The sequence below is a fragment of the Lycorma delicatula genome, chromosome 1, assembly GCF_047948215.1.
Source record: "Lycorma delicatula isolate Av1 chromosome 1, ASM4794821v1, whole genome shotgun sequence".
NCBI classification, from domain to species: domain Eukaryota; kingdom Metazoa; phylum Arthropoda; class Insecta; order Hemiptera; family Fulgoridae; genus Lycorma; species Lycorma delicatula.
This window is the reverse complement of record NC_134455.1, coordinates 264538861-264553646: the sequence shown is the minus strand read 5'-3', so window position 1 is coordinate 264553646 and position 14786 is coordinate 264538861. Positions and strand designations below refer to the sequence as shown.

General features: G+C 31.9%; 1 non-coding gene across 1 annotated transcript; it reads left to right on the top strand.

Annotated features, from left to right (window-relative positions):
• Positions 1-12264: 12264 nt before the first annotated feature.
• On the top strand, positions 12265-12336 carry TRNAQ-CUG (transfer RNA glutamine (anticodon CUG)). Its single transcript has one exon. It is a non-coding gene; the product is annotated as a tRNA-Gln (tRNA).
• The last annotated feature ends 2450 nt before the right edge of the window (positions 12337-14786 follow it).

The following is a 14786-nucleotide window of genomic DNA, read 5'->3' as shown; positions in this document are numbered from 1 at the left end:
GCAACCAAATTTTAAACAAATTGATCAATTTTCTGGCTCATTCCATCCATATTATACAAAATATTTAGTTTGTATTGACGGTTTACATTTTAGGAAATTAAATTTTTACAAAATGAATAATTTTTGTAAATAATGTTCATTTTTATCTCTTTCCTTTCTATAAATGATAACATAAATGACATTTAGTTAATCCTGTATTTTTGTATTTTTAACAGAATACTAGCTGTATTACTCAGTGCTCCTTGGTTCTTTTCAATTATCTGGAAAGGAATTAGTGAGGTTCGGTGGGAAGAGGAAGGCGACTTTTGGTCAGGTGATTTTCGAATAATTAACTCGGCTTCAAATAATGGGCAGGCAGGAGTAGGTTTCATAATGAACAAGAAGATAGGGAAGAGAGTAGAGTATTTCAAAACGCATAGCGATAGAATCATTGTAATAAGGATAAAATCAAAACCTAAACCGACAACGATTGTTAACGTCTGTCTATATGCCTACAAGTGCCCATGATGATGATGAGGTAGAGTGTGTATACGAAGAGATTGATGAAGCAATTAAACACATAAAAGGAGATGAAAATTTAATAATAGTTGGAGATTGGAATGCAAGCATTGGAAAAGGCAAGGAAGGAAATATAGTGGGTGAATAAGGGCTGGCAAAAGGAATGAAAGAGGGGACCGACTTATAGAGTTTTGCACGAAGTATAATTTAGTAATTGCCAACACCCAATTTAAAAATCATAATAGAAGAATATACACTTGGAAAAAGCCAGGCGATACTGCAAGGTATCAGATAGATTATATCATGGTTAAGCAAAGATTTAGAAATCAACTCGTTGACTGCAAAACTTACCCTGAAGCAGACATTAATAGCGACCATAATTTGGTGTTAATGAAATGTAGATTGGGGTTTAAAAACCTGAAGAAAAGGTGTCATATGAATCGGTGGTATTTAGAGAAGCTTGAGGAAGAGGGAAGAGTATAGGGACAAGGGAAGCAATTTTAGGCCTCAGATTAATAGTAGAAGGAAGATTAAAGAAAAACAAACCAACATACTTGGTGTTTATAGACCTAGAAAAGGCTTTCGATAACGTAGATTGGAATATAATGTTCAGCGTTTTAAAAAAATTAGGGTTCAAATACAGAGATAGAAGAACAATTGCTAACATGTACAGGAACCAAACAGCAACAATAACAATTGAAGAACATAAGAAAGAAGCCCTAATAAGAAAGGGAGTCCGACAAGGATGTTCCCTATCTCCGTTACTTTTTAATCTTTACATGGAACTAGCAGTTAATGATGTGAAAGAACAATTTAGATTCGGAGTAACAGTACAAGGTGAAAAGATAAAGATGCTACGATTTGCTGATGATATAGTAATTCTAGCCGAGAGTAAAAAGGATTTAGAAGAAACAATGAACGGCATAGATGAAGTCCTACGCAAGAACTATCGCATGAAAATAAACAAGAACAAAACAAAAGTAATGAAATGTAGTAGAAATAACAAAGATGGACCACTGAATGTGAAAATAGGAGGAGAAAAGATTATGGAGGTAGAAGAATTTTGTTATTTGGGAAGTAAAATTACTAAAGATGGACGAAGCAGGAGCGATATAAAATGCCGAATAGCACAAGCTAAACGAGCCTTCAGTAAGAAATATAATTTGTTTACATCAAAAATTAATTTAAATGTCAGGAAAAGATTTTTGAAAGTGTATGTTTGGAGTGTCGCTTTATATGGAAGTGAAACTTGGACAATCAGAATATCTGAGAAGAAAAGATTAGAAGCTTTTGAAATGTGGTGCTATAGGAGAATGTTAAAAATCAGATGGGTGGATAAAGTGACAAATGAAGAGGTATTGCGGCAAATAGATGAAGAAAGAAGCATTTGGAAAAATATAGTTAAAAGAAGAGACAGACTTATAGGCCACATATTAAGGCATCCTGGAATAGTCGCTTTAATATTGGAAGGACAGGTAGAAGGGAAAATTGTGTAGGCAGGCCACGTTTGGAATATGTAAAAGAAATTGTTAGGGATGTAGGATGTAGAGGGTATACTGAAATGAAACGACTAGCACTAGATAGGGAATCTTGGAGAGCTGCATCAAACCAGTCAAATGACTGAAGACAAAAAAAAAAGAGGAAGAGGAGGTAAAGAAGATTTTTGAGGAGGACATCGCAAGAGTTCTGAGTAAAAATGATAAGGTAGAAAATGTAGAAGAAGAATGGGAGAATGTTAAAAAGAAAATTCTTAAATCAGCAGAAGCAAACTTAGGCGGAATAAAGAGAACTGGTAGAAAACCTTGGGTTTCAGACGATATATTGCAGCTGATGGATGAACATAGAAAATATAAGAATGCTAGTGATGAAGAAAGTAAAAGGAACTATTGGCAATTAAGAAATGCTATAAACAGGAAGTGCAAACTGGCGAAAGAAGAGTGGATTAAAGAAAAGTGTTCAAAAGTTGAAAGAGAAATGAACATTGGTAAAATAGACTGAGCATACAGGAAAGTTAAGGAAAATTTTGGGGTACATAAATTAAAATCTAATAATGTGTTAAACAAAGATGGTACACCAATATATAATACGAAAGATAAAGTCGATTGATGGGTGGAATATATTGAAGAGTTATACGGAGGAAATGAATTAGAAAATGCTGTTATAGAGGAAGTTGAGGAGGATGAAATGGGAGAAACAATACTGAGATCTGAATTTAAGAGAGCATTAAAAGATTTAAATGGCAGAATGGCTCCTGGAATAGACGGAATACCTGTAGAATTACTGCGCAGTGCATGTGAGGAAGCGATTGATAGATTTTACAAACTGGTGTGTAATATTTATGAAAAAGGGGAATTTCCGTCAGACTTCAAAAAAAGTGTTATAGTCATGATACTAAAGAAAGCAGGGGCAGATAAATGTGAAGAATACAGAACAATTAGTTTAACTAGTCATGCATCAAAAATCTTAACTAGAATTCTATACAGAAGAATTGAGAGGAGAGTGGAAGAAGTGTTAGGAGAAGACCAATTTGGTTTCAGGAAAAGTATAGGGACAAGGAAGCAATTTTAGGCCTCAGATTAATAGTAGAAGGAAGATTAAAGAAAAACAAACCAACATACTTGGCGTTTATAGACCTAGAAAAGGCATTCGATAATGTAGACTGGAATAAAATGTTCAGCATTTTAAAAAAATTAGGGTTCAAATACAGAGATAGAAGAACAATTGCTAACATGTACAGGAACCAAACAGCAACCGTAACAATTGAAGAACATAAGAAAGAAGCCGTAATAAGAAAGGGAGTCCGACAAGGATGTTTCCTATCTCCGTTACTTTTTAATCTTTACATGGAACTAGCAGTTAATGACTACAGTTAAGAACAATTTAGATTCGGAGTAACAGTACAAGGTGAAAAGATAAAGATGCTACGATTTGCTGATGATATAGTAATTCTAGCCGAGAGTAAAAAGAATTTAGAAGAAACAATGAATGGCATAGATGAAGTCCTACGCAAGAACTATCGCATGAAAATAAACAAGAACAAAATGAAAGTAATGAAATGTACTAGAAATAACAAAGATGGACCACTGAATGTGAAAATAGGAGGAGAAAAGATTACGGAGGTAGAAGAATTTTGTTATTTGGGAAGTAGATTTACTAAAGATGGACGAAGTAAGAGCGATATAAAATGCCGAATAGCACAAGCTAAACGAGCCTTCAGTAAGAAATATAATTTGTTTACATCAAAAATTAATTTAAATGTCAGGAAAAGATTTTTGAAAGTATATATTTGGAGTGTCGCTTTATATGGAAGTGAAACTTGGACAATCGGATTATCTGAGAAGAAAAGATTAGAAGCTTTTGAAATGTGGTGCTATAGGAGAATGTTAAAAATCAGATGGGTGGATAAAGTGACAAATGAAGAGGTATTGCGGCAAATAGATGAAGAAAGGAGCATTTGGAAAAATATAGTTAAAAGAAGAGACAGACTTATAGGCCACATACTAAGGCATCCTGGAATAGTCACTTTAATATTGGAAGGACAGGTAGAAGGAAAAATTGTGTAGGCAGGCCACGTTTGGAATATGTAAAACAAATTGTTAGGGATGTAGGATGTAGAGGGTATACTGAAATGAAACGACTAGCACTAGATAGGGAATCTTGGAGAGCTGCATCAAACCAGTCAAATGACTAAAGACAACAAAAAAAAAAGGAAGGGCGCCTTCAGCAAATACCCCCAAAAATGTTTCAGTTTGGTGTGTGATGTAATTTTGTCATGAATTTTTTTGGCAATACAATCCTAGAGAGTAAATTACAAAAAAGATGTAGGAACCCTCACGTGAAATTTTAACTGATGTTTCCTAGGATAAATGTTTCATTTCTGTTTACTTAACCTTCACCCTTGAATTTTGTTTCTGTAATCTATCTTCACTGACATTAAAATAATTGTATCTTCACATCATTAAAACTACTGGTTTTGTTAAGAAAGTAACCACATTAGAAATTTTAAAAATTGCTCCCAAGGAATATTTTCAGATTGTTTCCTTCCATTTTTATTCATAGAAAAGTTTTGTAAAAATGCAGCTTAATGATGTAAATTATAAACAAAATAATTTTTTTAAGGAAGAAGTAAATCAAAAAACCTTTTTTTGAAATTGATTAAAAAGTATACATATTTTATCCACTTTCTTTTTCTGTTTAGCCTTTGGAACCACTTTAAGGTATTGCTTCAGATAATGAATGAGGGGATGATATGTTCGAATATAAATGAACTGTAGTAGTCTTGTATAATCTCAGGTGACCATTCCTGAGATGTGTAGGCAGGCCACATTTGGAATATGTAAAACAAATTGTTTGGGATGTAGGATGTAGAGGGTATACTGAAATGAAACGACTAGCACTAGATAGGGAATCTTGGAGAGCTGCATCAAACCAGTCAAATGACTGAAGACAAAAAAAAGTTAATATCAGGCTCGAATTTACTTAAAAAACAGCCCGCGTTCAGTTTACTTTAGCACTAAATCCATGTTCAGACAAATATGATAATGGAAATGCTATCATAAATTGTTGAACAATTGATTATAATCCAGGGTACAGTTGCGGGATTGGCTTTTACTGTCAAAATTGTTGGTAGCCATTCTTAAATTTTATTTTTATTTCTTCATTTGTTGTCAGTTCTATAAGTTGTTCTTCTAACTGTGATGAACCTTCTGTGTCATTCATTTTCATATTTATTTGTATCATCAATATGTTACTAAAATCGGGAGATATGCAGCATTAAAGACAAAAGTGGCCTTTTCTATTTAAAGTGGAATATTTCGGTTCAGAAAAATTGTGGAGAGACTTAAAAAAAAGAAATTAAAGATAAAGTCTTAAGCTTTTAAATGATTAATGCAGTTTATTGAAAAATTTTGATTCCTCCATGTGAAGAAAAACTTAAAAAAACTTTTAAAACTTATGATTTTTTATTTTATTTTATGATTTTTTTAAATCTGAAGTATACTATCAAAAAGTAGAGTATTCAAGGTTTAATTTTTTTTTATTTGTCTCTAAGCCTCTTGGTTGCACAGTTAAAGTAGTGTACATAAAATATAAGTGTCCCTTTAATTTTTTGTACTGGTGTAGTAAGTATTTAATTTTATTTTGAAATTTGAAGAAAACATCATTTTTGCCTTAATCATCCATTGCCTTCCTAGACGGCCTGAATGCTCCAAATCTTCTGCAGGCCTTCTACCACCCCTCCTGACGGCCTCCAGTGCCCACAAGAGGGTGCTGGATAAGTGGAAGTTATTGCCCACTTTGAGAGCAAATGGTGTACGGTGAAGTCTATTTTCTTCATAAACAGAAAAAGAATGAAATTTTACTACATTTTTTTCACTTGAAATTCTTGTTTAAACGTAGTTTGAGAGCAAATCACTTAAAGTTTTTCTCTAAAAGGAGAGCGGTTGAGCCCAATTTAGATTTCAGTCAGTCGGCAGATAGTGATTGTTTGGAAAACCAAGAAACCACAGAACAAAGCAGACAGCAATTTTTAATTTGATCCTTTACGTATTTTGAAGATCATTCTGATTATCATAAGTTTCAATTCTTCAGTGTTAATTATAGGCTTGGTAGTAATTTATGGACATCCACACTCTCACCACAATTTCTGGATCAAGAGAATCAGATTTTAGTGGAGTGAGTAGGCATAAACAAAACTAATAATTTAATTCATGAATCAAGCATATTAATTTTGGTAACTTTGTAGAATACAGGTTAAAAATAAAACAAAATTATATTTCATTCATATAATTAATTATATGTTTTTGTTTGTGAAATTTTATTTTTAACTGCATTATACTTTGCTAAGCAACTTTTTTGAATCAGTCATTTGACAAATTTGATGCTACTCTCTATTGTTTTTTGTTTTATGCTAATTTTTATTTCTTATTATATGTTACTACGCTCTTTAAACTTGTCAGTTTTGTTTCCAATCATCATCATTTTCTACACAATTATTACCAAATTTCTAAATCTCAATATCTTAATATATCGACCACAGGCATAATTTTTTCTTTAGAAACTTATTACAAACTTTTGATTTCTTATATTCATCTTATTTTCAATATTATTTCTAACACCACATTTTAAAAACCTCTATTCTTTTCCTGTCTCCTTTTCCTGTTGCTCATACCATAGTAAACAAAAATATTTTTAAGAATTTCTTTCCAATTCGTAATTCCTTATTTGTTATTAGTGAACTTCTTTTCTGCATGTAATTTGTATGTGCCAATCTTTGATGCCTAACTTAATTATCTCAACCATACTTTGTAACACAAATAAAATTCTGCTACTAGCAAAACAGTAATTGTATATGTACATGTATCCTAATTTAAAATTAATTCCTCATTATGCTCCTTACTGCTATGTTTCATACATTTGATCTATTAATTATTTTCAAACTAAATTTACATCCTAGTGATAAAATTGAAACAATATAATCAAATTATTTTAAATGTTCTTTCTCTTTTTGATAGTTATTTTATTCTCAAATTTGTTCAGTTCCTGAATTGCTTTCTCTATTATACAGATTGAGAAGCAGTGGAAACAATACTTCATATCTCAATGCTTTCTGAATTAAAGTTTGCCTTTCTTTATTTCTTATTCTTACCATTCTTTTACATATTTTATCTTGACCTTCTTTGATTCTTAAATAAATTAATTGACTTTACACTACCAAAGATCTTTTCTAGATCTACAAATTACACATAAGTGACTTTATCCTTCTCTCTTAAACTGCCTTTTAAGACCAGTCTTAGGGCAGAATGGCCTCTTTCCTTGTACCAATGCTCTTTCAGAAATCAGACCTAGTCTTCTATTTCTAATACTATGTTTTTTATCTATGAAAAAAGATTTCAGTACATTAGTTCTAACATTTACTTGCACCTACTTTCTTTGGTTTAATAACCATTACATACTTAAAAAATCTTTAGGGACTTCTCCATTCTCATAAACGTATTTTATATTTTGATGCATTTCTCAGCAATGAATTGAATATTAATTTTTTAATATTTTTCTATATTAATGTACTTCATCTATATTTTCAATATAGGTACCATGTTTAGAATTTTTAACCTGTCAGGTTTATTCCAAATGATTGAGCAGAACAAAATATAAAGTGGAATAATTGGAATAGGAGCATAAATTTTTAAGAATTACATTTTTTAATTTGTGTTAATATAATTTGCAGATGGTAGTCAAATATTTCAATGTTATTTTTAAATCTTTATTTATCGTTTTATCAAAATTTAATGAAAATTTAAAAACAATATTCTTGATTAAATAATTTCTATTGATAAATAAGTTTGCTATTAAAAACATACTGCTGGTGAAACCGCAATGGGGGAACACTATATATACGTGTGTGTGTATACACAAGTATATATTAACTGAAGAGATTGAGGTTGAGGTTGTATTCTATTCATGTACACAAATAGATAGATATACAACTAAATAGATACATATTTATGTTTCTAATTGAGGTAGGAATAAGCAGTAGTACTTTCACTAAAATCAACCGTGTAGAATAAAAATATATTAAAATTCTATCAAAAGTCTGAATTTTATTGAAGGATTTAAAAAGCTTGTTAATTTTAGCCACATCAACATCTAAAATATTTCCAATTATGAGTGCTAGTTTACATCTGTGACATAAAGTCTTGTTATACATACTATCAAAGAAAATATGATGGGTCTTTAAATCACACACATCGAAAAGAAATATAAGTTTTATAAGTAAACATACAAAAAGTATGTTGGAGATTAAAATTCTATCATGATTGAGAAATCCATGAGTTATTCTGATGTACCCAACCACATACAACATTTCATACTGATTGTTTCTCACTGGTTACTTTCATGGTGCTACATTAGCTTTAATTAACACAAATTATTGCCAATAATGTTTAGCTACTCATTCTGCCAACCCCTGCTCAGGTAATGTATTAGACAGTTGGTATGTTCAGGACAGTTAACATGATTGATGAGCAGGCAACTGAGCGCAGGAATCTTCTTTATTAGGTATATTAGCACTTCCATTAATTGGTGTTTGAATGTGGGTAGTTTCTGCAGAAACTTGCAGGTGTATTAAGCTTGTTAAGAATACAGGCAAATGTGTGATGTCTGGAATTATAGATGCGTTGTGAATTTGTCATATAGTGTTTGAAGAGGGTTTACTGAATCACAGCACATCAGAATGTGGTGTGTAGGTCATTGTTACTATCAAGACCTACAATTATCATGGCTTTTCAAAGCCTAGAAGATGTTCAAGAAGTCTTGAACACTGAGGTTGCACCCTATAGAACATCAAATACCTCAATTGGTGTAAACTTGTGGAGAGATTTGTTAAATGCACAAATGAGGAAATTGTAGACGAACTTCATGAGCAAGGAGTTGTTACATGACGTCAATTAAATACATGATGTAATGTAGAAGTTCTATAATCTGCTTTGCACGTGTTAAGTTTCAATAAGCCTTTATTTTCATCATCCGTTTCAATAAGCAGAGAAGGGAAAAGCTGAATTTGACAGACTGGGTATATGTCTGTTTATCTCGAATCCTTTGCAGTGCTTTGGATGTCAGAGATTTGGACACACAGCGGCACGTTGTACGAGGAAGCAAGTCTGCATTTGTAGTGAGCAATTACATTCTCATGACCTTTGCAGGGATCCATTCAGCTGTTTGTGTCAATTGTCACGGGCATGGCTCTGCAAGATCTAGGAATTGTCTTATCTACAAGCAAGAAGTAACTGTACAACTGTAACTATACAGAAAGTCAGCTACTTTGAGGTCAGGAGAATTGTATTCAGTAGAACGTCAAAGTTGCATCTTATGCACAGATTGCTACAACCCCTGCAGCTTCCGTTAAACCAGCGGACCTGGTCACTGAGCTGGCACCAGCTTTAACATGTGTGGTAGATTGTATCGTAAATGAAAGATTGAAGAGTCGACCATCAAGACAAAGCAGTTTTAAATCCACACAGAAGAAAGCACATGTTTCCAAAGTTAAGGGTTCTGTACAATCAAGGAATGAGCCTTCAACCAGTTGAAAGAACAGCGTAAATAAGTTAACCCAAAGAAGAAGCTTGAATCTAAAGTAGTGCAGGCTAAAATCCAAATAGAGATAATCCCCACTCAGGGAATAAAAAAGAAGTCAACTTTATGATTTTCAAAAAACAGAGTGTAGTACAGACCACAATGGAGCCGACAAAATCCAGGAGGCCTTGAAATGAGAGGAAGATCATTTCAGCCTTCCACACATTTTAGCAGGGAATGCATAGAGTCTTGACTCTAATGCAGGGATCTCCAAACTTTTTTGTTCACATACCCCTAAGATGAAAATAATTATAAGTTGTGTCCATATAATATAATATATGTGTGGACGTGGGTGTGTAGTCAAAAAGCAAATTATTTATTAATTTATATTACTTCTTTGACGTACCTCTCCGGGTATGCGCTACTTGGGAGACCACTGCTCTAATGCTATGCTCACCCATCATCTGCGCAAATATCATATGATAGTGGCAGCAAAACATCCTCCGTAATTTACTGCCGTAATTTACAGACACCTTGGAAATCGACATTGAGGCCTTCACAATGATGAAAAAAAGAAGAAACAGAGAATAGCCCGTGGGTAAACCTAGGCAGGCAATAAATACAAGAATATTGGTAGTTTTATGAACCTTTGACGAATTTAATAAAAGGGAAAGTTTTTTAATAATTGTATGACTCTTTATATGACCTGATTTGATAGATCTGACAACATTTCTTTAGAAATGGATTGTGAGTTTTTAAATGGCAAAGGCCCTTTACACCCTTGTCATGTGTTTCTTTTTGGGATTTTAATATTCTTTGTCAAGTCTGTTTCTGGATGATCTGCTATGACAAAACTAGTCTTCTGACTGTGTCGCTAGTTTTTTAACAGGGAGGAAAGAAAATTTTTTTTTTTTTTTTTCAATAACTGATAACTTTCAACACTAATAATAATTAAATGGTTAGGTCATCTTATATTATTTACTCTTTAATTATCACAATATTTAATTTTAAAATTTAGTTAAATGTTTTCGATACTAAATTACTTAACACAATACATTTTGAAAAATGCATTACAAATTTAGAGTAATAAGTGAGCTGCTGTTACTTTCAATGCAATTTGTATTACATTACGTCGGAGAATTAAGTTATAATGGTTCAAATCTTTGTTCTCTAATACAAATTTTTGTGTTAATTTCATTTATTAATTTAGTTTTATCAAATGCATCCTTTAACTGAAACTTAAAGAATAACTCTGTTGATAATGTATGGCCTTTGCAAGAGGTAAGTGATTTATTTAATAACAGGTTTCAAATCAGAGATCAAATAAGTAAATCAACTGTGATCAAAATAGTATAATGATTTGAAGAAACCAATACTTAAATGGCCATGTTAGTAGGTACAACTGTCGACAGTGGAGCAATTATAATCTCAGATGGATGTTAGAGAGTCATACACAGTACTCTGAGAAAGTAAATGTTTGGGCAGGATTCGCTGGTAGTCTTATTGTAGGGCCTTTTATTTTAAATGGAAATCTTACAGGAGATGCTTATTGCAACTTGCTAGCCGATAAGATTTTACCAAACATCCAGGGAAGTTTTGGACAACAATTAAATAAATTATGATTTCAGCATGACAGGGCACCACCTCACTGTTACCTAAGGGCATGGCAAATTAAATGAAACATTTCCTTCCAATTACTAGATAGATTGTACAGGAACCATAGAATGACCTGCTAGTTCTGCAGATCTGTCTCCACTAGATTATTATCGTTGGGGTTCCTTAAAATATTAGATATTAAAAAAAATCCTATAAGCATTGATTACTTGAAAAGTCATGTAGTTGATTAATGTACATTTGTACTACCAACCATGGTGCAATTTATAAAGGTTACCTGAGGTTAACGTATTGCCAAGTTGTATAGGGGAAGGATTTTGAAATTTTTTTTTGGAAAGGTTGCTTTCAAAATTTATTGTATAAGTAGTTTAGGGCTGAAAACATTTTATTTACTAAATCTTTAAAATTAAATGTTGTGATAATTAAGTAAACAATATCAGTTGACCTAACCCTTTAATTTGTAGTAGTGTGGTTAAATTGTTTGTATTGTATATTATTGTTACCTTAAGTGTTATTTATTACTGCGAAGGGAGTAATTATAGTTATTCGTGTTTGGGAAATTAATTTCAATATTAACTATTTTAAAGTTGTTATTGTATGTAATTCTGAATACGAAATAAAAAAAAATTACTACGGAGCGTAATTATAATTAAATAAAGCTCCTTTTTTTCTAAGCTTCGGGGTTAATGCTTCAGAGTATGAGATGAGATGAACGATTTGTAACGTGTCCATGCCTGACCGGGATTCGAACCTGGTCCCCTACTGATGAAAAGCCGAGACGCTACCACTGGCGCCACGGAGGCTGGCATAATACTATAAGCTAACGTCGCTTTACTTTACTTACGGTATGGCAATTATTTTTTCTGTTAGCTGTTTTTTCAGATATACGGACAGGGATTAGTAAGTAAATTATATTGATTTTAGTAATCACGTAGTACTAACATGCTCTGTTTCACTTATTTAAAGATACAGTAATTGGCTAAACGACTGTTAGTTAAAACAAAGAAAAATTAATTATTACTATTCTACAAAAGCAAAATCAAAATACTTATATTTCAGATAAATCTCCTATTACGTCAGCGAGGTCCCATGGTGTAATGGTTAGCACTCTGGACTCTGAATCCAGCGATCCGAGTTCAAATCTCGGTGGGACCTTCTTTTTTTTTTTGGTATTGATGTTTTTAATTGCAATTGCTATTAGCAAGTTTAATCTTTTTTTTGTAATTATTGTTTTCAGCGACTGAGAAATGGGGAAACGGTTGTTTTAAAAATTTAATTAATTTTTATACCGATTAGGAAGGTTTTTGTAAATAAATATGCCGGATATTTCTTACCCTAAAAAATTGAAATAAAATTAACCTTGTATGTAATACTAGGTGTATTGATACCTTGGAGTAAAACTGGTTCGCTCTCAAATAACTGTAACTGCCCGATTAGATATGGCCAGCAAATTTAAGAGCGTCAACCCACGGGTTGGTTTAGTGGTGAACGCATCTCCGCAAATCAGCTGATATTCGTAGACAAGACTTATAAGGTTCAAATCCTAGTAAAGGCAGTTACTTTTATACGGATTTGAATACTAGATCGTGGATGCAGGTGTTCTTTGGTTGTTGGGTTTCAATTAACCACACATCTCAGAAATGGTCGACCTGAGACTGTACTTCACTTACACTTATACACATCATCCTCATTCATCCTCTGAAGTAATACCTGACGGTGATTCTCGGAGATTAAACAAGAAAAAAAGAGTCAGTCATTTTCTTCCAAGCTTAAATTAACCCAAGTAATTCCAAGATTAATGTAAACAAAAGAGACCTATATAGTAGCCATACCGTAAAGTCATATGTGTGTATATCTGATCATATTACATATTTACGTACGATTACATTTCATTTAAAACCTGTAATTAGTTGTATTTTTTTTTAATTTTATGAATGAAATGGAAGTTTACATTTTATAGGGTTTTAGTGTCTTTTTTTGTGTCTTAGTGTATAATTAATTCAAAAAAGATCTTTTGAAATAACAATTTTCACTTAAAATTTCTCGCAAATTTTCTTCTGTCTTTATGAATCTAATAATGCACCAGATCTATCTATACAAACAAAAAAAATGTTCAAGCACTACAGAACAAATAAATCGTTATTCATTTTTAATCACAAAAAATGTTTCGAACAGAGAAATGAAATTAAGAAAAAAAAGCAACAAAAACAATACTAAGATACAAAAAAACACATGCAAATACTGTTAAGTACAGAATCAACCTCTGCAAATAATCTCACACAACAGAACACAATAGAGACATAATTAACATACAGATAATAATTATGAAGTTCTTAAATATAAAGTTATATGTTTACTCTTTAAAATGTAAACCAAAATCTTGGCTTCCAATGAGTGAGATAACAGACACTCAAATAAATGCCTGTTGACATTTTACATTTTAGGATTACACTAACAATTATTATTGAAATTTAAATAACGATGGAAATTAGATTTTCCAGTAAACTAACTAGTTAGACGTACAGAAAAGTAGAAATAAACGTTTTATATTAAATACATTAATTTAATATTTGAATTATTAAACTGAACAGTTAAACTATTAACGTACGTAATTTAATAATCGAGAAAAACGTTAGCTCGGTTACAGTTTTACGGAGTATGGAGTATGATTTTGATTTAGACTCTGTAGAATGTTGGCCGAGGCAGATTAATAATTTACTGGTGGTTTAAGAATTTTAAAGAAGTAAGTAGGTCGTGAGGGTGTGGTAGGTTCATTACGACTCGATAATGAGGTAATAATTATAATGGGAATTTTGTCGCCTATGAATGCGATGAACGTTTATAACATACAAATTGTATGTTATACCGAATTGTATGTCGGTTTATACCGACAAATTGTTCTATATTTATGTTGTAACTGGACAGTTATTTCATAATGACTCTAATGATAACGTATTAACGCGGAATTAAGACTAAGTGGTTAAAGAGACAAAAGATACTCATTATTTCATGAGGTGGTGGCATAGTAATAGCGATTAAAGTGTTAGATGTTTTGGATTATCGGAAAAGCTAAAAACTATCAAAACATACACTGCGAATAAATACTTTTCACGGCGATTTTATTTTTCAGTGGAATGGAATATCTCAAGATCTTTTTAAGAAAACTAAAAAAAAATTAATAATTAAATGTTCATTTAATAATTATTTGTTGTGTACTACAAAAAAAAAGAAAAAGAGAAGGACATTTCGTAAATATTACGAATTTTTGTCAAGCTATTCAAGGAGCTTCATTAAATTTCAATTCTCTTAATATAGGATTTTTTTAAAATTAAAACTTCAAAGGGAACGTATAAACTCCAGAGAATAGAAATCCATTTAAAAAAAAAAAAAAGATTCCGCACCTTTTTTGTTTTTTATATATGCTTGTAAAGTTGAGAGCAGTTTATTTAGCAAGCCCGATTCTTCAAGAGAAGATATCGTATAGAAGTTTCTATGAATTAGTAAGATAAGGTAGTTCAATGTAAAATGATATTTTAATATTAAAAAACAAAAAAAATAAAAACATCTTAGCGCTTAAAGGGCTGGTGAAAGGGTTTTTGCATATT